A 27798-nucleotide genomic window follows, 5' to 3' on the forward strand; every position below is an offset into this window, starting at 1 on the left:
GACCAGACTTTTGTTTTGCTCAGTACCGACAGGACTCATTGTGTCCCCACGGCTTTTCAACTGGACCATTAGGGACAGATGTTGATAACATTTTCTCTGCCCCGTTGAGGTGCATGAGCCTGATCCCTGCCCTCAGCTTCCCTGACCATGCAGGCAGGCATCTGGCTCTGCTTGCTTGAGGTAGGAAGGAAAGGGTTTTCTAAGGACCTATGGATGGAGGAGCACCACCAGCTCCTTGACTTTCAGTAGACCCCTGTGCTCCCGAACTGGTACGTCGGGCTGGTCATGGAGGCAGTTGTACAGGTTGAGGCAGAGATGCTCATCAAAGCTTTTAGAAGATGCTTCTGAGTTCACTTGCAAATGCTCTTGAATCAGGATTTTCACGCCAAAAAAACTTGCCACTAGCACTATGTAGTAAATCCCATCAGATTATTTGATGTTTTGTGAAGTGCTGAGCATCAACAGAAAGGAGTTTTCTCAAAGATAGCCCTTCCCTTTGGTCAGTGGCAATCTTTGGCACTGGTCATAGACTGAAAGATTAATGGCCTTTTTTTACTTTCCAGCTCTCTTATCCTACCAAAGATTTACTTCCAGCACAACAGGAATGATGTCCCATTTGCTGAATGGAGGATTAAATCCTCCTCTCTCTCCTCCTAAGAGTAACCAGATTGGGGTCAGCGGGTCAGGACGGATGAGTCATGCAAATTATTTAACCCACAGCATCATTCGTGTGGCATTTATTGTTCCTTTTAAAGGACCAGCTGCTGTGTCTGTCTTAGTATGGAACTTTTGGGGCAGCAGTTCCCCGAGCAAAGATTTACTGGTTTCCACAGGTACCATCTCCAGTGGGGAAAATTTTGCACTTTCACACTTAGCAAAGCAAAGCTTAGCCCTGTGCCAGGCTGCACGCAGCCAACAAGCCATGAGCAAAAGCAATAATTAAACCTGGATCAGCCATGAGCTCAAAGAAGCCCCATTCTCTGAACCCCTGAATTTCTTGTTGTTTTTGAATAGATGCATTTCATTTTAACATTTTCTGAGATCTTTTTTTAGATGTTTGTTTACTTCCATGTTTACAGATAACTCTTTGCTTTTTTTTTTTTTTTAAATGCAGTACTTTTAAGTATATCAGCCAAACCCATACTTTTACAGTAACTTTTGTTTTAGGTAATATGAGTGACATTCCAGTTCTTTTTTGTTGTTGTTAAATATGCTTTACCAGTCTTGAATTTCTGCTGGAACAAAATATTTGTAGCATTTTGTGTAAATACAAGCTTTAATTTTTTTATTTTTTCAAATGCTGTCACCCAAGATTTGCTTCTCATGCACATATTGTACAAACACACTCTGCTTTATGCCACAGACGATGATTGTGGATCAGTTTACTTCAACTTCAAAGGGACTATTTGTATTGTATGTTGCAACTGTAAATTGAATTGTTTGGCATTTTCTCATGATTGTAATATTAATTTGAAGTTTGAATTTCATTTTCAATAAAATGGCTTTTTTTTTGTTAATGTTCTTCCATGCTTCTTTTTCTCCCACTGTCTCCTCTTAGCACCAGGCAGGGTAAAGTAGGTACATGCTAGGACACAGGAGTGGGCCTTTCGTAGTGGCACCATCAATTCCTGCAGTGCTTAAGTTTCCAATTAAATATAAAAAGCAAATATCCATGCCTGTGGATGGTAAAGGGTATCTTCTACATCTGATCTCAATTGTTGCTTCTTCTCCTGAGTCTGCAAACTGTCAAAACCTGTGTTTCTTAGAGGAGATCACACTGCTCCATTGCTCTTGCTAGACCATTAACTCTGAAACTTAACAACTGGCATTAGCTGGGACATTCTGGTGCCAGGGTGCTGTGGGCAGAGCTTGAACTATATGAAAAATTGGTACAGATTTCCAAAACAGGCAGGAGGGATTGGGTTTTGTGGCCCTTTTCCAGGATGGCGGTTGCGATATCCCCACCTCTTCCTGGTCAGACTTGAGGAATGCAGTTACAGATAATCTTGTGATTTGCATGGCCTAAGGCAAGAACAGTTTCCAAGCAGCAAAAGATACATGGAGAGGTAGGGGACTGGAGGAGGTGGCTCTTCTAGCCTAGTGTCAGTGGTAGGAGGAGATGCAGCTAATGAAGGTGAAGTTGAGTTCACCTAAGGCTGTGTGCAGAAGGGGAGGACAGGAGTTGTTTCCAAGCTTGTGCCTGGTTTCACAGTAAGTTCTTACCCTTTTTAGCTATTTCTTTACTCTGCAAAAGAAAAATAGTAGCACAGAGAGGCATGGGGTTCTGATCATTTAAAGAAACCTTTAACTTTGAAGTTTAAATGTCTGATACTGATTTTGTGAACTCTGTTGGCTTTACCATGGGCCTACACATTTCTTGTGTGGTAGTTTAAGACTGAGATGATGTTTGGGGGTTTTCAAGGGTGCTTTCATTGCAGCCTGTAATCGGAGTCCTGATTTTAGGGAAGCTTTATGCAAGAGTGAGGAACCAAGAAAATCAATCAGTGCTCTGTGGTATAATTGTTATATAAACTGAGGGGACAGGGATGGACTTCTGCTACAGACATTAGTGCTAAGACTTTTTGCTGCCCTCTGGTACTCAGGTTAACCCATCTCAGCTAGTCAGAGCACAGATGGATGTTCATTATACTCTTGCTTTCATGGTCACTTCACCCAGAAATAAACAATTTTTCACCATTTCACATGGTCAAGTGGTTGAACAGGGGCCTGGGGAGGTTGTGCCACCTCTGTTCTTGGAGGTTTACAGGACCCAACTCCTGGGGTAAAGCATAGAGCAACCTTCTCTGCCCCTGTAGCTGAAGCTGCTGGAGCAGAAGGTTGGCCTGGAGATCTCCCATGGTCCCATCCAAATTATTCCATGGCCTGGTGAGTCAGGCTAAGAGCTATCTGCTGCAGCTTGTCTAAGCTAAAATCTGCATGACTTTGCAGATAGCATATACTTGGCTAAAACCAGCCTGAATAAAGAGGTTTGACAGGATGAAATTCTTAGGTTATGCCACTAACATAGGCAGGTTATTCAGGAGTTGCAGTGATCCGTCTATCTTTTGTTGGTTTCTGGAGCATTTCTCTGGGATATGTCCATAAACTAAAACACAAGAAGAACCTCGGCATGAGGAAGAACTTATTTACATTGATGGTGGCAGAACACTGGAATAGGCTGCCCTGGGGGGTCCTGGAGTCTCCCTCTCTGGAGATACTCAAAACCCTCCTGGACACATTCCTGTGTAACCTGCTCTAGGTGGCCCTGCTTTGGCAGCGGATTGAACTAGATGATCTCCAGAGGTCCCTTCCAGCCCTAATGATTCTGTGATTCTGTGATCTATAGCAGACATGGTCAGCACAAGGGTTGGAAAAGCCAAACCATCACTGATCCAGTACAGCAATTCCCATTGTACATCATGCTAGGTGTGTTGCTTTTAGTTTTTTGATTCATTTACCCTTTTGCAGCTTGAGAATGCGACTCTTGTTCTTTTGCCTTAGTCAGAAACCAACCACTTGTGAGCCAAAATGTCTACCACTGCTCCACATGTATGACTGCCCAATGGGGGGACATGTGGAGCAGTGGGGGGTGATCAACCCCAAAGTACTTTTAGGAGATAAGTTTAAAGGCACTTCCTATTAGGGGTGTTGACCATTGTCTTCTCCATCATTTGGTGTCAGTAAATAGCTTCTTGCTTTTGGGTTGTGAGGGTTGAACATCAGCTCTGGATTACTGGAGTCAGGCTTTTGGTTGTCCCACACGGTGTACATACAGCAGGCAGCATCTCATACCATCTCTCCCTGTTGGCCTTGGGTTTAACTTTTTCGTTTCCCATGGCTGTAAGCAACCCCAGAGGGGCTCAGGGCAGCCACATGCTGGCAGCCACAGGCCTAGATCAGCCTTTTTTTGTGCCTAAAACAAGCTCTGGGGGAGTGGTGGGGAAGAGAAGGAGCAGCACTAAGTCCTGTGCTGGCACCAAATAAAAACTTCATCAAACCATTTACTGGGGAAAAAGATGAAATAGCCTCAGTTACATGTCCAAGGAATAACACACCATCCAGTTACCATCCTTCTGTGTGGTCAGAAGGAAATTAATTGGTATTTTGGGGTGAAATCCCTCTCCTGGGCAACAGCTCATGGATAGCCAATGCTCTGCATGAGTCGCAGCAGTGATCTGCAGCACTTGAGTCACACTGGAGCATATATTCGGGGTGGTGGCATGGTGCATTGTGGGTGACCAGCTTTGCAGCTCAGGTGCTCACCACTTGGTTGAATGCTTGCGGAGAACAGCTGAGAACATTATTTGCCAGAAATACTTGCTGTACAGGGTAAAATTATAAGCAAAGCCACTGGAAACCCATCATCTTTGGATAGGTGATGGGAATGACTGTGCTGGCTGAAATGGAGCAGTTGAGCATTTCTACTCAACATCTTGAAAAAAATTTTAGCATGATCTTAAAGCAAAATAATGAATGTTTAACATTCACAAGGGCTGTCTTTGGACTTCTGTAATTATAATCTTTCACCGCTAGAGCTACTTCTATGGTATCAGTCTGGGATGTATGGAGATGTTCTCATGGGGTCTCTTGGTGATACTTATATGGTCTCGGAGGAGGGGACATTGGCATTTGTCCCTCTGGGTATAGGAAGCTGTTGGCCCCAGTAACTGATAAGACTGTGAGATACAAATAGAACAAAGCCTAAGCTTCCAAAAGCATCTGGTGATCTGATGCAGTGCAAACAAAGTAACTTGGAACCTATGACATAGCTCAGAATTGAAGTTCTCAGGCCTGCCCTGCTAATTGCACACAGATTAACTGCATGTATTACTTAGGGTAGATGCAACCTGTGTTTCAAATGTTGAATATATTACCTAAGTAGCAAGTGGGCTATGATTTCCCTCACTGGGAATGCAAGCAGACTTGAATTTCCCTCCTGCAGTTTGGGTGAGACAAGAAAATCAAATCCCTGTGGTTTTATTTGTAAGAACTTGTAAAGATGAGACCAATTAGCTTTTGTCCTGACCCTCAATAATTTCAGCATTGTCTGCGATTCTCCAGGCAGCTCTGCACTCCTCTTTTTGTGCCTCAGTTTCCCTAAATATAGAACACAATATTTACTATTTCCCTACTTTATCAGGGTCTCCCATGGACTCAGTGTTTATAGACAGCTTTGAACTCCTGTTGTTGTTTAGCACTTTTTACTACAAATCTGATGTTTGGTCTCACACCATTGGATAGTGTCCTTTGAAACAGCACATTTCTAAACCACATGTTTAGAAAAATTGACCCAGTTTCCAGACTGCTGATCTGGTCAAAAAACAATGCGGAGTTAAAGCCAAGTTGTGCTGTCTCAACAGATTTACTCGGGATTTGCGGTGGGGCAGGAAGAAACACAGAGATCACTGCAGTCCACGGAGGCAGCCCTTGGCCGCTCAGTCCCTTCAGCTCACTTGGGATGAGCAGCTGGAGCTTGCAGGATGTCCCAGCACTTAGAGGAAAGCAAACAACCCATGTTAAAGTTGATACGCTGCAGCAACTTGCCAGTGATTAATGTTTACCACGAGGCCAAATTCAGATGGTGATTACACCAGTAGAGATCAGCTGAAGTCCCTCTATTAATAGCCCTGTGGTTTTGGACGCCAGCATTTTTCAGCCCGTCAATGTGGATGTTACCAATAAAGGGTCACCGAAATGCTGGTTGGAAGGGATTTCTGTGGATCTCCTGGTCCAAGGGAAGCTCAATGCAGGGCCGCTGCCATCAGATCTGCTCAGGATGGCTGTGCCCGGCAAGTTTTGGTGTCTTCCAAGCATGGAGGTGGAGCTTGGGCTTCAGAAGAGCATCTCATCCCCATGCTTCTCCTAACACCTAACCCCAACTCCCAAAGTGACTTCTCCCCCAGCCTCTGAGTTGGGGTTTTCCCCTGCCTCTGGGTTTGGGCACACAGGGTATATTAATGGTTTAAAACTTTTTTGCACATTATAGGGGTCTAGTGCTTAGTGACTTCTCCTTTCCATCCCTTCATTTGTATTCGTGCAGGCTGTGACTTCAGAGCACTATTACAAATCAAGTAGGAGCCTGAACACCAAGGCAGTGCCTCACACTCTCCAGCTTGTTTACTTTTTCATTTCCGCAGTTGGGAAAAGAAGTCCTTGGTAGCTGGAAATGATGCTGTTAATCCAAATGCAGTAAGATAGTTTCTCCCAGGAAAGCACAATTTTTATCCTTGCTTCCAGGGTGTGCGAGGCCAGTTAGCAAACACCAGGAAATAGGAAGGAAAGGCTGTGGCATAAGGGAAAAAAACCCTAAATAATGCAGACAGACCTCAGGAAGAATCTCTGCCCTTTTATTGACAGTAGTGGTGTTCTCCTAACAGAGCAGGATACTCTCATCGTTTAATAGTAGCCAGGCCAGATGCTGAAGTCTCTTCTGCAAATACTGTGTAAGTGAGAAGGAAAACAGCTGATTTTTGTTAAGATGAATACGCTAGGAGAATAAGCCAAAAAAAAAAAAGTATAAGAAATCTCCAGAGATCTTTCTTTGCAATGCATTTGGCAGCTGAACCTCAAAGTCAGGACTGAAAACCCAGTCTGCTTCTGCCCCTTTGCTGATCAGTCGTCATGTGTCAAGCAGCACTTCCTGCACCACTCAGGGATTTGGAGCAGTGCTGGTGGCGATTTCCCCCTGTACTTTAAAGAGCTGCAAAATCCACAGCCTTTGGCTTTCATGGACCTGTAGAAAGTACCAGTGGATGAGGAATTTCCTCGACTTGCTCCTTGCCATAGAGAATAGTTACATGATGCTTTGAGGCCAGTGATTTAAAATGGCATCTCAGTTCCGTATCTTCTTTTTTTTTTTTTTTTTTTTCACTTTCTCATCTGCCCTGCTTTATTTTCTTAGTCTGTATTATTTGTCTGGAAGAGATTAACTCAAACTACTACGTAGAGACAGGACTGTGGTTTTATAAGGCATTGTATTGGGCATTAAGGAAGATGCCTTATATGCTCCACATAGTACTCCTTCAATCATCTTTTCCTTATGTTCAGCACAAAAAACTACATTTCCTTCTGGGCAGGGATCTTTGAAATCACAGTAAAATCACTCATGTTTGTGATGTGCTTATAGGTATTGGATGGAAACTGTTAAAGTAGGGTACATGGTAATGTGGTGGTTTGTATTTCTGTAATGGGCAATGTCCAAGAGAAAAAAGAAACGTCTGTGTATCATGTTCACACGTTTTTCTCATATGCTGAATGGCAGTCCTCGAAAACAGTTCCTAGAAACAGGAAAAAAAAACCATTGTGAAACCATGGGGAGAACTCATCCAATGTTTAGGATTGCCGGCTAATGACTGCAGATAAAGATGTTTATGGAGAACTTGTGCAACCATTTTCCTTGCCAGCGAGGGAAGGTTTTGTACGTGCTGTTTTAACCTCCCTGTCTCTGCCTGAACAAGAGGATTTCCCCAGTTGCTGTTTTTTGTAACTCTCCAACTAGGAACTCATTTTGGTAGCTCCATTTAACAGGTCTCAAGACATACTTTTCTTCGTGTGCACTGGATTTACGCATAAAAGATACTGCTTGGGGGATGGTCATGTAAGACTGGCATTTTGCTTAATGTAGAGACCTGCCCTGGAGCAGCTCACCAGCTCCTCCATGGCAGAAAATACCAACAGACAACGTGCTGATGACTGCAGCATTACCTGGTTATTGTCTCTTGGACTTGCTGATCCAGGTTTTTGTGGCACGGAGGAACAGACCCTGTGCCTGCTCTGGGTCAGCAGCACCTGTGGTGAAGGATGGAAAGAGGATCCTCTGCTCATGGCTGAGGACGGTCTAATGGATGGGAACCTCGTTGAGAGTTAATTCCCACTCATGACTGAGAGACATAACAAAGTATGGTTTTTGTCAAAGTGTATTCGGTAGAGTATATATGTTTATGTTCATGGCCACTGTTTGTCAGAAAGAGGCAGGAAAGCAGAGGTGTGCAGCTGTTCTATGACCTTCATACTTGGCCGCACCGGAGCGCCTGGCCAACGCTGTCGGCGTGGACAACGGTGAGATCATGAGAAACTGCGTGGCCCCATGAGTAACCAGTTAGAGATCTGGCATAAAGCTGGTTGTTTTTCTAAGGGTATAAGAGCAGGACCATCTTGTAGCAGAATCTGAAGCCTCACCTATGGGTTGATGCACCACAAAGGGATTTTCCCAATTACCTGAGACTCCGTTCACTGGCTGAAATGGGCATCCTAGCTTTAAGTGTGGGCCTAGGTGATGATTAGGGGTAATTGGTGGTGTATTTCTTCTAATCTCTGTTGTCTTTATGCAGTAATGATTTGATGCATTGCTAGTTTTCATCTGTAATTTACTTATGTATTTATCTGATTTGCTTTATTGTACTTATTTAATATATGTAGAGAGATATATACCTAATTCACATTAGTATGCTTGCTTGCTTTAGTGTACTTATTTGCTTTAGTGTGCTTGTTTAATAAACTGTACATGTTGTACAGCTAGTGTATGGTTGTTTTGTTGCATACCCTGCCTGACAGCAGAACAGGCATGTGCTCTGTGACGGTGCAATTGCTTGCTCAGAAACACCTGCCTGTATCAGACCTCACCTTCTTGAGAAGGAAAGAGAGCAAGAATTTTGAACAAGACCGATCTCAACACTGATCCCTGAGGGACGCCACTCATTACTGGTCTCCAGCCGGACATTGAGCCATTGACAACCACTCTTTGTGTGCGGCCATCCAGCCAGTTCTTTATCCACCAAGTGGTCCACCTATCAAATTGATGTCTCTCCAATTTAGAGACACGGATGTCGTGTGGGACAGTGTTGAACGCTTTGCACAAGTCCAGGTAGATGACATCAACTGCTCTACCCCTGTACATCAGTTCTGTAGCCCCATCATAGAAGGCCACCAAATTGGTCAGGCAGGATTTCCCCTTAGTGAAGCCGTGCTGGCTGTCACCAAGCACCTTGTTGATTTTCATGTGCCTTAGCATGCCTTCCAGGAGAATCTGGTCCAAGATTTTGACAGGCACAGAGGTGAGACTGACTGGTCTGCAATTCCCCAGGTCATGCATTTTCCCCTTCTTGAAAATGGGGGTTATATTTCCCCTTTTCCAGTCATTGGGAACTTCACCTGACTGCCATGATTTTTCAAATATGATGAACAGTGGCTTGGCAACTTCATTTGACAGATGTTTAAGAGTCAGTTACCTTGGACAAGGGCTGTAGTTTTTAAACTAAAAGAGATGAGATTCAGGATGGATGTGAGGAGGAAACAATGAGGGTGGTAAAATCCTGGCACAAGTTGCCCAGAGAGGTGGTGAATGAACCATCCCTGGAGACAGTGAAGGCCAGACTGGTTGTGGTTCTGAAGGGAAACCTGATCTAGTTGAAGATGTTCCTGCTTATTGCAGAGGGGTTGGACTAGATGACCTTTGAAGGTCCCTTCTGACTGGAACTATTCTATGATTTTATGATTCTATGATTTTATGATTCTATGATTCTATTGTATTCTATGAAAGTATTTTAATTATCTTAAAGTATGTTAATTATAAACCCTTCCTGACCCACGAGGTCTGGTATGAGCTTCACTAAGGGATCCATCCCTTTCCTAGGTCTGTAGCCTAAGCCCATCACTGGTGCACACTGGGCTTCTTCCATCCCATTGCGTCTTCAGCATCACACAGGTGGTGTGGACCAAAATGAGGGAAAGATATCCCTCATTGCTCAAGGGGCTAGTGCCCCTTGGTCCTCAAGACCCATGAAAATGTACATTTGACAGTTGAAAGGATATGACTGAACTTGCAAAGGTGTCCTGCTAGATATGAGAATGACCACAGACCTCAGGCCTTGCAAAATGATGGTTTTTGTGCCACAACAACTGCGAATAAGAAATTGAACCTCAAAGACAGAAGACGGGAAGTTCAGAAACATACCCACACCCACATACAATGCGAGAAAGGGCTTAATCAAATTTTCAGCTGCCTCCCAGAGTGAGAAGTAGTTCACTTTGATAACGTTTTTTTAGCTCATTCTCTTCTCAAGTGTCCATAAGTGATGGGTACTTAATGAAAGTTGTGTAATGCTTTAGATAGGCATTAGTGAAAATACTAATTGTTATTTAATATGAATATGATTTGGCCTGTGTATTTACCACATTGTTAAGTCAAGGGTGGGTTTTGCCATAATATTGGAAATGGGTAAAAATATATATGGGACAGGGTAGCTGATCTTACTATCAATCCTGCAGTTCCTGGTTTATTTAGGAAAAGTGGTTGTTATTTAGTTACTTCTTTTAGCTTAAAATACAGTTGTTCTTCTTCCAAGGGTTTTTGGCTGCTTTACAGCTGTTGTTAAGAAAAGAGTGTTTCTTAGTAAATTATGTACCCATTTGTCAATATTTGTGACAAGGCAAATTTGAAAGAATTGAAAGGCTATGACGCCATTTTTCTGGAAAAGGCCAATACTTTGCCACTAATCGCATTTCTCCTTAACAGGTCAATACCAGTCCCAATTAAAAAGAAAAGGGGGTTTGCATTTTTGGGATTCTTTTTTCTGCCACAGATGCTATAGTGTTCTCTCTGCTTTGCCCTCTTTAGATTCACAATAAAAGTTTAAAAACATTACTAGTGAGATACACAAAGGAATAAGTTGCTTCAGGTAATAAATAATAGAATTGAATCCTGCTGGTTTTCTTTCTGTAGCCAGTGAAAGCCACCTGAATGTTTTCTGCAAAGATAACCGTGGGAAGCAGAGCCTTGAATGTTACTGTCTCCTACCTTGTGACTTCTCACCTGCCAGATGACCTTTCAGACTTCCCAGTGAGCTCAGGGCTGAGGACAATGATTATCCCGTTCCTAAAACAAGAACTTAATCCCTAAATTGCCCTAGAAAGGTTTCACAGACTATATCAGAAGTGTTATACAGACCGCTGATTCAGAAACCAAAGCTAGATGCCAGAATGGATATCCTCCACAATGCAGATGACCGAGAGAAAAGAATATGGCCCAAGATATGCTCAAAGGTGATCTTAAGTCAAGAGCTAATTAGCTGAGATTTAAGGATTAGGGCCAATAGTTTATATATATGTATTTTTTTTTTTTTAATCTATGTATGTATTCTTGCACTGTTGTAGCACTTACGTGTTACTGAAGTATTTTTAAGTGGAACATTAAAAAACACCAGTTTCCTTGCTGGGAGAAGCACTCTAAAATGCACCTTCAGGGTTTGGGTGGTTTTGGTTGCTGTGCCAGTGGATCAGCACCTTGTACCTATGTGTGTGATCCAGGGCAAATTGACCCTGCCAAGAACACCATCAGGTGAGACAGTGCTGATGAAGAGGTGGGATTTGCCTCTGGTTTTGCATGGGAAAAGCCATTCTCTTTACAGAACAGATTTCTGTTTCCTGGGAAAAGGAAGAATTTTGGCCTCTAACCATACAGTTTTGAAGGTCATCTGGGTAATTAAGTAGTGGCAATGCTAACAGTTGCTACTGTTACACTCTTCATTGCTGCAGCGCTTTGGTTGTTATGTGTGACAAGCTAGAACGTACACCGTGGGACCAAGACTGTGTGATTGGACTGGAGGTTTCCAGATTGTTTTGAAGACTTCAGAAAATGGGGGAAGATGACTTCTCCTTTGGGCAGTGCTTTGTTCATTCAAGCTGTAATGTATTCCACTGCCCTTCTGCAAACTCCAGTCTCAGATACTGCTGGTGTTGGAGATCAATTCACTGAATATCAGTGAGACAAAGCAACATCTTTGGTAGACAAAACAACACAGCTGAAAAAAATGACAAGTTCTTGGCGAAGTAATTTTTAAGACTCTAAATATAAAAGGAAACTAGGGAAACTGGGAAAAATTTCTCTGAGTTTACTGTAATTTTATAAATTATCTGAGACATAAAAGTAGAGCAGAGAGGGACCTTGAAGTGGAAGAGATGAAGGAAAAGATTAAGTGCCATAAAAGCAGTATTTCTGTTGTATCAGTAATGGTTATTATCTAGTACAATTATGAATTTCAGTTCTCAGATTGCATTGGTTGTCTTACAGGATTTAACAGTTCCTATGTAGTTTGTCTTTCTTTTTTGTCCTTTTAGTTTTAGCAGTTGCTTTAGCAGTTTATCCCTTGATCTAATCAACTGCCTCAAAAAACCCTACCTCCCCAAGCCTGGCAGTTTCTCTTTTAACAAGTTTACATCCTGAGACTCCAGCAGCTTGAATTTTAAGTCTGTGACTCTGTACTTGTATTTCAGTACAAAATCTGGGTATTGAGCCCCAGGTTATAATAGCAAGAACATGGCAAACTGTATGGTCAGTGGGTTGCTTGTAGAGGTGGCAGATCTTTTATGGAGACTTTTTCCATCCCCAGCAGATAAGTCAGGGATAACTTGCATTGACTATAATTGGAAAGTTTTTGCGTACATTTCCTGGAGTGGAAGAAATGGTATATAGCCTTTTGCTCAATGCAGAAAAACAGAGCAGCCAGGAAAAATGAGGTGTCCCAGGCTTTGAAACATGCTAATAGGTGGGATGCATTGTTGTGCAAATGCCTCCTCCTTGCAGCCAGCAACTCTCAGTCCCACCTGAGCAAAGTTTAGCTGCACTCTGGGTTGGGCCAATATGTGAGAAAGCCAAGAGATGTTGCTTTTAGTATTTGATGCAAAGGAAACAACTTCTGTTTCCTTGACACTTTGACCCCCTGTTTTCTTATCAGCCATCACAGCGGTGTTGCAAAGATGCTGAAGATAGCAGAGGAAAAGGGCTGAACCACATGAATCTAGTTTCATTATTTGCATTTTATTTGCTCTGACTTTGTCTGGGCTGTCACATCCTGACCACCTTGTTTCACTCATGTGTAGAAGCAACTTCTATGAATACCCACTGACATTTCAGGCTGTTCCATGAGTATGAAGGGAGCTCTGTGAACACAAAAACCCATGTTGATAAAGTGAGTGATTTTGTAAGAAAGTAGTACATCCTTAGTCCAGTTTAAAGATTTAACTTAGACTTTTGGCAGCTTTTAACTTTATTTTTCAGCCCCCTTTGGAAGGAGACAAACTACTGGGATTGTGCTGTGTGTACTGAGGGCTGGAGCAGCTCTTCAGTGTTCAAGGATGAGATTATTTTGAAGACTGAATCCACAGTAGGCAGTAGAAGTGCTCCATAATACCCTTTTCCTCTCCAGCCACCAACATATTTGTAGCTGGGTGCATTCTTGCCATATCCCAACTATTTTGATGGGAGAAAACTGAGCTGTGCACCACTTCCCTCTGAATGTGGATCTTCTTCAAAAGAAATAATAGGCTGGACAGCCCCACTGTGCCTCAGTGGGACCCTAAACAGGACAACCAGCAATCCAGCACTGGCCAGCCCAGGTTTATAAGCTCAGCTTTAGACATTTCATGTTTTCTGGTTCCTTCTTCTAAGTACTGCAAGAAATTTTGTTGCATAGAAAACCAAGAGTTTGTGAAGAGGCTTTGTGCCCCCAAACAGTGAAATAATGCAACTCAAATGGTGACTGGCAGCAAATATGGGGTGAAGCACATTTATTGAAAGCCCAATGAAAGAGGTTTCAAGCTAATGTGTTTGGCTTCCCCCTTGCAGCTCAGCATGCATGGCCCATTGGTGAAGCTGACGTGGTATCACTCCCTGAGCTGCAATGACAGTATTGTATGCCTGAGCTCTCCAATTCTGCAGAGCAGAGGATAAAATGTTCATCACATTTGACCTAGATTTGGCCTTGATTTTTAAAGGCAAGCTCGTTGCTCTATGAATAAACTCAGGATGTTGAACATAAACATCTCAAAAACAGGAGAGGATGACTCTCCTCACTCAAGCCCTAGAAACTAGAAAAGGAGAGACTTAAGATTTTAAAAAGCCCAGCAGATGAGATGAGCTCCATCTTGCTTCTTAAGCAAGATGAGAAGATGCTCCATTTAAAACAATTTGAGTTCTCACTTTCCATATCCCCAGGAATGTGGTACTCCTGGACCAGTGACATCCACCTTGTGTATCTGTGCACACCTTGCCCTACTCCTGGGGTTATTCCTTCGATCTTCTGCAGACTTGAGCTAAAACTGGGGTGATGCATCAGCCTGTGCCCCTGATAAGAGGCAGCCACTGTAAACCAGAGACTTCAGCCTCTTCCTGGAACCCTGGGTGGGTGTTTTCAGAGAACAGGTTGAGCCCTCTCTTTCCATCCACAAAAATAATCTAACTGTTAACGTAGCTTTGGCTGTTTTTAGTGGTTTTTGCTGTAGCCCAAACTTGTAGATAGGAAAATAATACAGAGTGAGAGTAGATCTTTCCTCTTGGCTCTCCTAGTTGTTTGTGGGAGGCTTTTCTCTTATCAGGATTGCCTGCCTGGGTGCTATGTCTTTGCACAATTTGGGCTTCTTTTGGCCTGTCCTTTGCACTCCTGACATCTGCCAGGACATCCAGCCTGTTGCACTGATTTCCTAACACACAGAGTACATTTGCCTTATGGAAATGAAAGCTTGTGGAAATCTGTTTTTTCCCTTCTGCTGAGTGAACAGGAGCATTCACACCTCCTGATGCTGGGCTGCAGGGTGGAAAGGAAAGCAAGATTTATGGAGCCAGGGACAAAATAAAGTGGAAAGAGGGCAGGTGTACCAACAGTGATATGCCCTTAGGAGGAGGCAGGAGTGCATTTCCATCTTGGCTTTACCAAGTGCAAGTATTTCCAGGACCTGTATCACTGACTAATTAGTGCTCACACATAGCAGCCATCCCCCAAAGCCAAGCCCAAGGTGGGGATGATCTATTTGGGAAGAACTGCTGCAGATGCATCAGTGCTGGAGCCAAAAGAGGCCAGACAGGGGTCATCTCACCTACATCAGTTACTTACGTTCACTAACTTTATAGTCAATAGAGGGAAAGTAACACTTTTAGCTGAGCCAGTTTAGTTGCCCACTTTAGGATGAGATGCTCTTGAAACATATTTCTCGCTACTGACTGCAAAGGAAGCCCAGAGGCATCTGTCTTGGGATCTGGGTCATGAGGAGGTGCAAAAAAATGCTAGCAGATTTCGTATGCCATGTGGCTGGAAAACAGTTCTGGGTGTTGAAGTCCAAATTATTTTTCAATCCTTGAAATTGATAGTTTTCCACAAAAATAGTGAGCTATAATTTTAAACAGGAAAGTGGGTATTTTTGTAAAAAAAATTGTCAGCTCCATGCACTGCCCCAGCAGTTACTATTGATAGTGAAAGCCTTTGAATTGCTCTTGGTGAGTGACAGGAGCTGGGCTTTGGGTTGAGTTTTCTCATTTTCCTTTCAGTGGCAAAGAAAAAACTGCTCCAAGAATCAAATGAGAAAGAGGGAGAAGAGCAATTTCTCCTGCACTTGGGACAGGTGGTAATCTTGCTTCTCTGGTACATAAATCAGATGCAAATTCACTAACATTAAGTGACTGAGCTGAGGAGACAATCCAACCTCAAAAAAGCTTCAAGGTTCATTCAGACAAACAGCCATAGACTTGGATGCTTTCCCAAGTGTAGCTAAATACTTTGCATTTAAAAAAAAGATCAAATTGGAATCATCCCAGGAATCTTCTCTTAAGAGGTGTCTGAACCTTCTTGCTTCAATCGGGCTAAAATCACTCCAGGATAACTCTCACTCATGTTGGGACATTTGGAGGGGAGCCAGTGGCAGGTCACAGCAGGGTACTGAACTGAGACAAAAAACAGTATGAGGATAGGTCTTATGCATTTCAGCAGCATTGCTCCCAGTTCACTGCAGACAAGAGACCCAAAAAAATAACCAGAGAACAACTCATGCACTGGCAATAACAAGAGCCATGGCTTGGGTGCAGGTGGCACACCCAACCAAGGACTCTGACCAGACTGTGTATTTCCATAAGCAGCAGGAGGGACATCAGTCAGCTGTGCAGAGTGATGCTGGATGTGGGGTAATGCTGTCCCTACCTTCATTCTGTAGTTTGCCCCTTGATTCCAAGCAGGCATTTTGTAATAGCTGGCTGTGCTGCACACCTGGGTCCATGGAAACAGGTTGGCACCTGAGGAGCAGGTTGCTCCAAACCTCTTGTCATGAGGTTCTGGGACTTCACCAAGCACCCATTAGCCAAATAAAACCATCATCAAAGTGACCCACACAGACTTTGGTCACTATTGTGATTACAGAAATCAGGTAGGAGAATGAGATCTCCAATGTGTCCTTGCTTATGGACCATAGTGGGCTTGATCACTTCAGCTGCATGAACAAAACAGTGCCTGGGCTCAGACTCTGGTCCTCTGTTTTATTTGTCAGAGCCATAACACTAAATACCCTTAGGCCCTAGAAGAGAGCAGACAAATCCAAAACGCCTATTCAGAGTGGTCCTTAGCTTTGCTAACATGTGGTCTATGCCTGGAAATGGCTTGGGAGACTGCTGCTAGACTGTGCCCGTGCTAAATATTTCGCAGTAAAAATGTGTCCTTGTGCCCATTCTTGCATGCCAGGACTGTTTAATTTGCTATATATAGTCATAGCATATGTGTACTTGAATATATTCTCTCTACAGCCTGGTTCAGTGTAGAGGTTTCATGTAGCACACACTAAGAAAAGTTTCTTTTTCAGATTTTCATCTTGACATGAAAGTGCATTACAACATTTGCCATCAATAAAACACAATTCCTTCCATGTGAAAAGCATTACAGCCACAGTATGGTTATTGAGTGATGATACCTGGATGACGGAAATACATGAACAGGAAAGTGTACACAGGGAAACTTCAGAAATTATGCCAAGTTTTTTAAAAAGCAACGTCTGATAGCAATGCAGATGGTTTGGGGAATTTAGTTTATTTGTACGCACCCCAACCCCCCCCTCCCCCCCCCCCCAAAAAAAAAGGAAGGGAATGGAAGGGAAGGAAAGGAGAAAGGAAAGGAAAGGAAAGGAAAGGAAAGGAAAGGAAAGGAAAGGAAAGGAAAGGAAAGGAAAGGAAAGGAAAGGAAAGGAAAGGAAAGGAAAGGAAAGGAAAGGAAAGGAAAGGAAAGGAAAGGAAAGGAAAGGAAAGGAAAGGAAAGGAAAGGAAAGGAAAGGAAAGGAAAGGAAAGGAAAGGAAAGGAGGCTGAGCTAAAAGAGAAATAAAACCAAGGCAGGGAAGAGCTTCAGAAACGAGTAACTAAGGAGACAGACAACCCAGTGAAGACAAATGTGAACAGATTGCTTATCCCTTGCTCTGTGGTTCAGTCTTGCACCAAGCCATTCATGACCAGGCATCAGGATTTTCAGGAGCTTCTAATACTCTCAGGCTGTTGCTCATGTCCCTGCCCATGGCAGGGAGGGTGGAACTAGATGAACTTAAGGTCCTTTCCAACACTAACTGTTCTATGATTCTATGATCATTCAGCACTTGGATTCAAAGGACTGAAGGCACCATTATCTTTGACTTTGAATCCTAGATATAGGTCCTCCAGGTCAGGCTTGGGGACATTCTGGACCCTGTGTCAGATTGACCTCTCTTATACAGGCTACACCTAAGCTGAGCATCTGACTCCAAACTCTCTGAAACAGGTTAAAAAATCCCACGACTGTGTACAGAGCTTTGGATCGAGCCCTTCTCTTGAAAATGTGCCAAGCCAGGATTTTTCTACTGGCTCTAAATTTGGTTTTTATGAAAATGTTCCCATTAGCACCAAAATAAATGCTAGCTATGTTCTGATGTAACAAACGTTTAGCTTTGAGAAAAAAAACCTGCTAATGAACTGGTTAACTGAACCCATTAAATACACATCTCCAAATCTTCCTGAAAGTAACGTAAATCACCAGCACTGGGTTCCCAAGATGCAAGGCAAGTTGCTTGACTTTGGAATGTGTAAACATTTAGTGGAAGAAATTGTGACTTCAGAGAAAGCACAAACAAAGCAGCCTGTTTGTTTGTGCGGCTGCTTTCTTGCAGGAGAACAACCAAGAAGCATGGAAAGGCTGGAGTGTCCTCCATGGTTCATGTTTGTAACTGGGATCCAAAGGGGACAGAGCAAAGGCTTTCCTATTTATAGCCGAGCGACCGAAAGCAAAAGCTCTCAAGTGATGAAAAGGCACAGTCTGCCATTGTTGAGGCTTCTGAAAAGAATACAAACCATAGTTTATCAAGGAGCAGTAACAGAAATGATTTTACTGCGTGGAAAATAAATTATGTTTTTCCATCAAATCCACCATCCCACATAATAATTTTTTTCTGGATTGGTCACACTTCATCAGAGCAGTGATTACAGGCAGTGGGGGAGGTAGGAGGAGAAACATGTGTCTACGTATGTGTGGAGGAAGTGCTCAGCAAAACTTACAGTCTTATTATTTCCATTTTGCAGGAAATGCCAGTACTACATGTCAGAGTCAAACTGTTATATGACATCACCTAAAGGGTAGATTTTGGTTTAAGGATTAAGATAAACTCTTCTAGTTGTGCTAACAACAGCTTTTAATGTTTTGGGGTTGTTTATTTTTTTTGGTTGTGCTTGTTGTTTGGTTGGTTTTTTTAATGAAATGATATACAATAAATAAATAGGATATTTCATCTACTATACTAGGTCTTATTCGACATCTTGCCACAGTATCAAATGACTTTATCTCTCTGCTGTGTTATATTTACACCACTACAGAGGCATTAAGAAATCAGAGTTACCCAAATACATCAAAAGAGCAGTCGTAGTGTGACACAAAAATCCTTTTTTTCTTTTTTTTTTAATTCTGAAACAGAGGGGTTTCGAAAGAAATTTTTTTGTTTCAGGAAAATGCCTTTTTTTTTGTCAAAGCCTTGTTAGAGAGGGAGTGATGGGGGTGTGGGGTGTAAAGTTAAGTTGAATCACAGTTTCTTATAGGAGGCCATTTTCATGGGATTTTTTTCCAATTCTAGTTTTGCTTCTGCCTTACTGCTTCCTGATACCACAACAAAACTGCTGACCAGCACCGCCCCTTTCTAGAAATCAACTGGTAATGCTTCAAAATTCAACATTTACACCAGAGTGTCTGGAACAATTAGCAGGAACCATGATCAGGACTTAGCCCCAATTATAGCTACCCAATTTGTATGTATCAGTGTTACAACCTGCTGTGGGAACACATCTGCTCACTACCACCTACCTCCTCCTCCTTAACTCAGCATCTTCTGATGTTACACCCACTACACTGTGATGAGATGGGTGAGCCTAGTCACAGGAGCAGGAGGCTCTCAGATCCTCTAATGAAAATCACTCCTGTTTTCCTTGGATTAAGGAAGGAGGTGGAAAGAAGGACAAAAGAGGTGGTCCATCTGGGAAAGAAGGCAGAAATTACATGAAATAATTGATGCCATATGAGCACAAAGTTTCATTTTCTTGCAAATGTCCACAGTATAGAGCTGTGATGGGCAAAGAAAAGATAACAATAAAGATGGTTATCCAAAGAAAAAGCATTTCAATGGTGAAAACCAGTCTGAAAGGGGACTTCTATGCTAATAAATTAAACAGTTCAATGGGTGTATCAATCATCATTATTAGCATGGACTTGCCCTAACAGAATCATTAGGAGAGGCCTGGGCAGGCTTTTGGTCTGGGCTCTCCCATACAATGCTTGGCACACAGTTCAGGAGCCAGCACAGGCCATGGATCTTTCCCAGTGGGCAGTCCCAGATCACCCTGATCTGGAGGCCAAATTGAATACTGTGGAGATGGCCAAGCCACGCCTGTTTACCTTCTGTCCAAAGAATGGGCCCTGGTCCTTTTTTTCTTGATGTGGCAAAGTTTATTTATTTTGTTATCTTTCTAAAGCATTTGCTGCACCCTATCATCAGTGTGTCTGCATACTTCCTGATCCATGGTGTGTTTATCTTTGCCACCCATCTGGTAGGTAGGAGAGAGCTATTAACCTTATTGAAGTGAGGGGGAATGGAGATGGAGGAAAGTCTGTCTACACACCAACGCACAGCAGTGTAGTTGGACGAAACTGGCTCTGGGCAAGCTAAGAAGGTTAAACATCATACAGACATAGTGTGGCCCTTGAAAATAGGGTAGGTGCCTGTTTCTGGAATCAGCTCATAGCTTCCCAGTGTGGAAGCTGTGGTGTCACGTCTTCACTGTGGTTTTGACCCATGGTAGGCAGTGGGGATGCACCTACCCGGGCTACAGTCACACCACTGCTCGCTAGGAGCACATGAAAAAAGTAGCCTCAGGGTGAACAAGGGTGTGAGCTTTCTCCTCTGCCTCTGTACCTGTGTGTGCCTGTGAGCACAAGGTACTGACAGCAAATGCTGGAAACTGAGTCCTCATCCACTGTGCTATGGAGGAGCAGGCTGCTCCCGGGGCATCAGGAAGAGAAGAAATACACTTGTGATGGAGAAGGTCATGAAGCAGACGTGAGATCATAAAGCATTTGTGGGAAAATGGAGGGATCAGGCCCAGTCAGCATGGGTTTGTGAAGGGCAGGTCCTGCTTGACCAACCTGATCTCCTTCTATAATAAGTTGACCCACCTGGTTGATGTGGGAAAGGCTGTGGACATTGTCTATTTGGATAGACAGTTGTCTATTTGGATAGAGCAGTTGATGTCATATACCTGGACTTGTGCAAAGCATTCGACACTGTACCACACGACATCCTTGTCTCTAAATTGAAGAGACATCAATTTGATAGGTGGACCACTCGGTGGATAAAGAACTGGCTGGATGGCCGCACACAAAGAGTTGTGGTCAATGGCTCAATGTCCGGCTGGAGACCAGTAATGAGTGGTGTCCCTCAGGGATCGGTGTTGGGACTGGTCTTGTTCAACATCTTCATTGCTGACACGGACAGTGGGATTGAGTGCGCCCTCAGCAAGTTTGCCGATGGCACCAAGCTGTGTGGCTCGGTTGGTACACTGGAGGGAAGGAATGCCATCCAGAGGGACCTCGACACACTTGTGAGGTGGGCTGATGCCAACCTCATGAAGTTGAACCATGCCAAGTGCAAGGTCCTACACCTGAGTCAGAGCAATCCCAGGCACAGCTACAGGTTGGGCAGAGAAGAGATTCAGAGCAGCCCTGCGGAGAAGGACTTGGGGGTGTTGGTTGATGAGAAAATGCACATGAGCCGGCTTCAGTGTGCGCTTGCAGCCCAGAAAGCCAACCGTATCCTGGGCTGCATCAAAAGGAGCATGACCAGCAGGTCGAAGGAGGTGATCCTGCCCCTCTACTCTGCTCTCGTGAGACCTCACCTGGAGTATTGGGTGCAGTTCTGGTGTCCTCAACATAAAAAGGACATGGAACTGTTGGAACAAGTGCAGAGAAGGGGCACGAGGATGATCAGGGGACTGGACCACCTCCTGTATGAAGACAGGCTGAGAAAGTTGGGGCTGTTCAGCCTGGAGAAGAGAAGGCTGCGTGGAGACCTCATAGCAGCCTTCCAGTATCTGAAGGGGGCCTGTAGGAATGCTGGAGAGGGACTCTTCATTAGGGACTGTAGTGACAGGACAAGGGGTAATGGGCTAAAACAGGGGAAGGTTAGGTTGGATATAAGAAGGAAATTCTTTCCTGTGAGGGTGGTGAGGCACTGGAATGGGTTGCCCAGGGAAGTTGTGAATGCTCCATCCCTGGGAGTGTTCAAGGCCAGGTTGGACGAGGCCTTGGGTGATATGATTTAGTGTAAGGTGTCCCTGCCCATGGCAGGGGGGTTGGAACTAGATGATCTTCAGGTCCTTTCCAACCCTAACAATTCTATGATTCTATGATTTAAGTAAAGCATCTGGCACTGTCTCCCACAGCATTCTTCCTGGACAAATGAGCTGCTCATGGCCTGGATAGGTGTATTCTTTGCTGGGTTGGAAACTGTCTGGATGACTGAGCCCAAAGAGTGGTGGTAAATGGTATCACATCTAGTTGGAAGCTGGTCACTAGTGGTGTCCCTCAGAGCTCAGTGTTAGGGCCAGTGTTGTTTAATATCTTCATTGATGATCTGGATGAGGGGTTTGAGTTCACCCTCAGTAAATTTTGTGGACAACACCAAGTTGGGCAGGAGAGTTGATCTGCAAAAAGACAGGAAGGCTTTGCAGAGGGATCTCGACAGGCTGGATCGATGAGGTTCAACAAGTGCTGGGTCCTGCACTTGTTCCACAACAACCCCATACAATGCTACAGGCTGGGGAAGAGCGGCTGGAAAGATGCTCAGTGGAAAAGGACCTGAGGGCGCTGACTGACGGAGCTGAACATGAGCAGCTTGTGCCCAGGCAGCGAAGAAGGTCAGTGGCACTGTGGCCTGTTATCAGCAATAGTGTAGCCACCAGGACCAGTGAAGTGATTGTCCCCCTGTTCTTGGTACTGGTGAGGCTGCACCTTGAATCCTGTGCTCAGTTCTGGGCCCCTCGCTACATGACAGATATTGAAGTGCTGGAGCGGGTCCAGAGAAGGGCAGTAAAACTGGAGAAGGGTCTGAAAAGCAAGTCTCATGAGGAGAGCTGAGGGACCTGTGGTTGTTTAGTCTGGAGAAAAGGAGGCTCACGGGGGACCTTATTGCTCTCTACAACTATAGGAAAGGAGGTTGTAGTGAGGTGGGGCTGGTCTCTTCTCCCAAATAACAAATGGTAGGACAAGAGTTAATGGCCTCAAGCTGCACCAGGGGAGGTTTAGATCAGGAATTAGGAAAATTTCTTCACAGAAAGGGTGATCAGGTATTGGAAGAAGCTGTTCAGTGAAGTAGTGGAATGACCATGCCTGGAAGTGTTCAAAAAGTGTACATGAGGCCCTTAGCGGCATGTTTTAGTGTTGGACTTGGTCGTGATGGGGTAAAGGTTGGACTCGATGATCTTAACAGTCTTTTCCAACCTCATTGATTCTGTGATTCTATGATGGCGATGACTCAGTTGTAGCTCCCTCCAACCCTCACACTGTGGGAGCTTGTTTATAGACTTGAACAAAGTGACTTGCCCCCACATCACCTCTAAAGTCTGTGGCAGAGGCAGGGGTGGAACTGGTCTCTACCGAACTGCCTGCCTTAACCACCGAGCTGCCCTTTCATGCTCGTCAATTATTAATGAGTGTATTTCTTAAGTACCAGTAGTGTGTTCGTAGCTATTAAAAATATAAAGGAGCTGTAAGCTTTGACCTGCCCCCTGTTCCACCCGTGTCAGATAGCCACTGAAATGAAGAGGTGTTTATTTGCCTGGAAGTGTGGAGTCTTATGTCAGCTCCCAGCGTAGGAAGTAATTTTTCTGGGGGTCTGATCCTGCCACAAGGGAAAAGGCTGGTGCTTTTGTTGCTGTTTTACTCCAAGCATGGTGCCTGTGCTTTTGGCATACCTGGAAAATTATCCTGCTTCACAGCCAGCACCAGTTCCTGGCCACCCCTGCTACATGCCAGGCTAAATTGGGAAACTAAACTCCTTTTTTTTTTGTTTTCCCTGAAGTATGGCTGGCCTCCCCACCTTGCTGTTCATGAATGCCTCGCTGAGTTAGCTGTGATTTGGAAAATTAATTGACTCAGAGCCTACTGCTGAAGCAGCCTCAAACGTGGAACACCCAAGACGGAGCAGTAGCGAGGTCAGAGGAGGTGGGAAATTTTGCAAGAGAGGTAGCAGGCAATAAGCAGCGCAGAATATGGGCACCGGTGGGGAAATGTAAAAGGAAACCATTCAGATCAGACACAGCCATGGGAGAGGAGGCAATGGGACCTTGAGAGCCTTTGGTATTTACTGAGGGAGCTGGCAATGCCTGCAGCAAGGAATGCCCTCACCTCACTCTGGGAGGTGGGGGATCTCCAGAGACCCCTTGCCTCTAGTCAGAATGTGCAAAGAGCACCCTAAGGACCATATCCTGTGAGTGCAGTGTCTTTGCTGTGTAAAGAAATCTTAAATTATGTAGTTTATCTCAGGCATGCCATCTGCTTTGGAGTCAGCCCCTCGAGATAAAACAGGAACAAAGGCTGGGTACAGCTCCATAAGGACATTTCTCCTATGGCTTCAATGCTTTGCTCTCAAGAAAAACCAGCTCTTGGAGTGCACCCGCTGTCCATAATGCTAGAGTATGCCAAAACTTCAGCCTGTCCTGAACCCGAGGTTCTTTGAAAGCAGCCGGGGACTGACATCCCATGGAAATCCCTTAGTTACCAAAATGCCTTTGCAGAGCTGCTCTTCAGGGCCCATCTGTATGTAACCCTGAGCAGGTCATGCAAATGGGATGGGTCAGATGCACAACTGAGTGCGGGCAGCACCTTCCCCATTCCTGGCAGGCTGAAGGACGGGGATGATCCGTGAGCATGCTTTCATCCGCCTCGGCTTATGAGGCAAAGTGACACAGCCTAAACCAGCAGTGAACACACGCTCAGCTAAATCACATTAATCCCCGTCCGAGGTGGCCTAGGGGCACATGCACAGACAGTTACAGAGGCTCAGCTGACAGAGAGGCGATTTGTTAAGCTGCTGTCATTCCCTCATGTGTTTGAACAATGAGGATGCTGGCATTGCCGAGCAGCTCAGAGTGAAGGAGAGGAATTTCAGGGGCTTGAGTAGCTGATATTTGTGAATGCTGGCACTTGTCTTGGTTAGCCCATGCTGCAGGCACTAGGGGAAGTGGAGAAGCACACGATATGCAGATGTCAGTGCCTCATCTTTAATTTCGTTGGGACCAGGAGCCAAAGTTGCTATCTCAGGAGCTGTACAAATAGGATGGTGTAGTCTAACGTTGAGGCTGGGAAGGGACACTTCCCCAGTGGGGAGAGGAAAAAGGTCCCAGTAGATCTAATTATAGTTTTGTACTGGTTTGTCACCAAGCAAGTGTCAACAGGCGTGTCCTCAAAACACCTTGCCACAGTGAATGACACAACTGTCCCTCCAGGGCAGCAATACTGAACCAACCTGCTTAGGATAATTCTGTGAATATGGAGCAAAGATAGAAACAGACCTCTGCTCTCCCCAGGTCAGGGGAGTGAGCCAGAAGGTGATCTGGGATGGCAGCAGTGGAGAAAAGCAATGCTTCTACCCCACATCGCTTTGTCTGGGTCAAGCCTTCTCCTTGTTTCTCAGGTATGGGGGAAACTGAGCCATGAGACTTGTAACAGTGCCTCAATTTACAATTTCTGCTGATGTTCAGCTTTGCCTGGAAGCTTTGTGGCATGTTTTAAAGCTAAATAGTCCAAACAAGTTTGGTCATTATTGCGTGTAAAAAAAAGACCGTGTGTATACAGCTATACAGCTACCAGATTGCTGAATCCTAGCGACGCAAGGTCGCAGAGCAAGCCTATGACAATGCTGGCAATCGAGCCCTGCTCATAGACTCCCCACCTAGTTTCTATTCATTGCTTGTCTAGGGTAATGAAGAGCAGACTGAGGGAATTGGGGTTGTTTGCTTCAAGAGGCAGTTATAAAAAAAAAACAACCCTACTGCAATCTAATTCTGGCCTGGGCAGTGAAAAGCAAGTTTCCTGAGCATCTTTGCCTTACAAACTTCCCCAAATCCACAATGTTTGTATCAGATTTTTAAAGTGAATAATATGCGATTGATACATTTTTCCTAGCCATTGCTCCTGTAATATCCATGGCAGATCTCTGCCCAGTGAATCTGAAGGGGACAAATGCCCCCTCAAACACTCAGGAGCATTGTCCTCTTCGCTTTCCCAATTGATTTCCTCATAAACAGCCTATGCCAAAGCCTTTATGAAATTCAAGTCCAGCTTCACATTTCATTGAAAAACCTTTAAGAAAAGTCATTTTTCATACTTAAGACTTTTTCAAATCTCCTCTAACCAGTTACATTCTGCATTGTATCTTTTGAATCTGGCCATTGTCCAACGACAATCCTTAAAATCCCTTTACAGTTTTAAATGAAAATACAAGCCCTCATTTACCACTGGATCCAGCCTGAAAATAAAAGCTTAATGCCTTGACAGGCCTGGATATTTTTTTGGGTCCTGAGTCTGATTTATGGTGGTAGCCGGCAAACCAGGCTGGTGAAATATTTGCTGCTGCTCGCAGGGATCTGGAAAAATGAAGTGTGAAGTTCTGAAGAGAGCAGGCAACAGTTCTCCAGTCACTAAACACTTCCAACGAGTTGGCAGCGGAACAGAGCTGTGGTCTGAAAGATGAACCTCAAAGGAATAGGGGAGGGGAGCAGTACTGTGTGCAGTGTCAAAATACTGCTGCAGCCTAAAGCTTTCCATACATTCCTGACATCGAGAGGGAAAGAGAAACATTTTCTTCATTATTTATTTATTCTCTCTCTCCTTTTTTTTTTTTTTTTTTTTATTTCTTCCTGCAGGGGGTTCACCCGAAGCAGGGAAAAAAATTAAAAGCAAAAACAGGAGCATAGGAAGCTGCTTAAGCCCACCGTAAAAATGGACTGGTTAAGAAAATATATATACGATCCGGTTAGGGGAAAGCATTGCTTGTGCTTTGCTTGTCACAGAGCAATCTCAATGAGTGAGGCTGTGGTGAAGCATCTCTAGCCTTTCGAAATGCCCAAGACCTGCGATCTGTGGGCGTGGGAGCTGCAATTTTCATTCCCATGAAAAGGGAATTTCCTAGAGGTAAAAGTGAGGTGGGGATTTTTCAGAGTGTTCTTGGAATGAATCACCCCTGCATACGTTTGCCAGGTAAAACATGTGGCTGCTTCGCTTTATTTTCTTCAAAGGAAGTTAATATTCATCCTTATCATGTAGATCATATGAAGACAGAGATAGGCTGATAAATGAGGCATATTTCGGTACTTAGGGTTTCAGTGATCTGCTTTAGGCCCTACTAATTAACTCGGTTTCCAGTGTTAATCATGAATAAAAAGGCCAGCATTGGTAGAGCTTACTGGGGCTATGAAATGGGGATGAGCTATCCCTGAAAAGTTTGCTGTGCCCACTTGCAGCTCGGAGGGGTTATCCCTCTCCTTATGCATCTTAATCCCATCCCAAAGCTGGGCACACTGTGAAATGAAAGATCTCTCATCTCCTCTTGCCCAGCAAAGCCCACAGAGGTTTTGTTGCCCACAGGCCCAGGAGAAATGAGGTTGACTTTACCCATCAGTCATGCTGATGCACATCCAAATAACCTCTTGGCTTTGACGTTTACTTGAAAATGACAATGGAGAAAGTGGGGAAAATCTATCCTTCTTCACAATCATGCAAATGAAAATGTGATTATTTTTATTTGCTTGATTTTTTTTTTTTTTTTTACTGTAAAAATGTTAAAAAAAGGCTCACTAACCATTTTGGTCTCAAGCTGTCCGAAGTCAGAAGTTGGGATGATATAACAAAGCTCTGCTTGTTTCCAAACACAAGCTTTTGGTTTGAGGAGAAACAACTGCACGTTCTGGTCGCCTTTATAGCTGGGGAATGTTCTGCCTCTGCCGTGGCACAGTCTGGGCTGGGGAGCCACTGGGGTACCAGCCTGCAACCTCCCACCCCCGACAGACTATTATTAGTAGTATTATTATAAGTATTATTAGTATTTTTAGTAGTATTAGTATTATTTTGTTTTTATGATATTGTTCCTTGTAACAGTAGAAGCATTTACGGGACACACTCGTCCATACCACAGCCACGCAGCCCCAAACCCACACTCTGTCTGTCACACACAGCCACTCTGTGCCACCCACACTCCTGCACAACCGCTTCGTAAGCAAGACCCACTGCTCACATGGGCTCACACAAACCGAAAGCAACTGCTGCCGCCACTGTACTCCCACGCAGGCATAGCCAAAACGTCTCTTCGGTCTCACACGTCCTTCCCTGGCCACACTGCAACCTGACAGCATCCCATCATCAGAGGGGAGAAAAACATAACCCGTGCTACTCCAGGTTTTGCAGTGCTTGCCTTGTCCGGGAGCTGCTGGAGAG

General features: G+C 44.2%; 1 protein-coding gene across 3 annotated transcripts in view; it reads left to right on the top strand.

Moving 5' to 3' along the window:
- The window catches only part of RUNX2 (RUNX family transcription factor 2), a 161445-nt gene that overhangs the window by 90550 nt on the left and 43097 nt on the right, over positions 1–27798 (top strand). The gene's annotated exons all lie outside the window — the stretch shown is intronic.

Source organism: Pezoporus wallicus, unplaced genomic scaffold, assembly GCF_028554395.1.
Source record: "Pezoporus wallicus isolate ANWC-B61680 ecotype Strahan unplaced genomic scaffold, APGP_CSIRO_Pwel_v1 contig_6464, whole genome shotgun sequence".
Lineage (NCBI taxonomy): Eukaryota > Metazoa > Chordata > Aves > Psittaciformes > Psittacidae > Pezoporus > Pezoporus wallicus.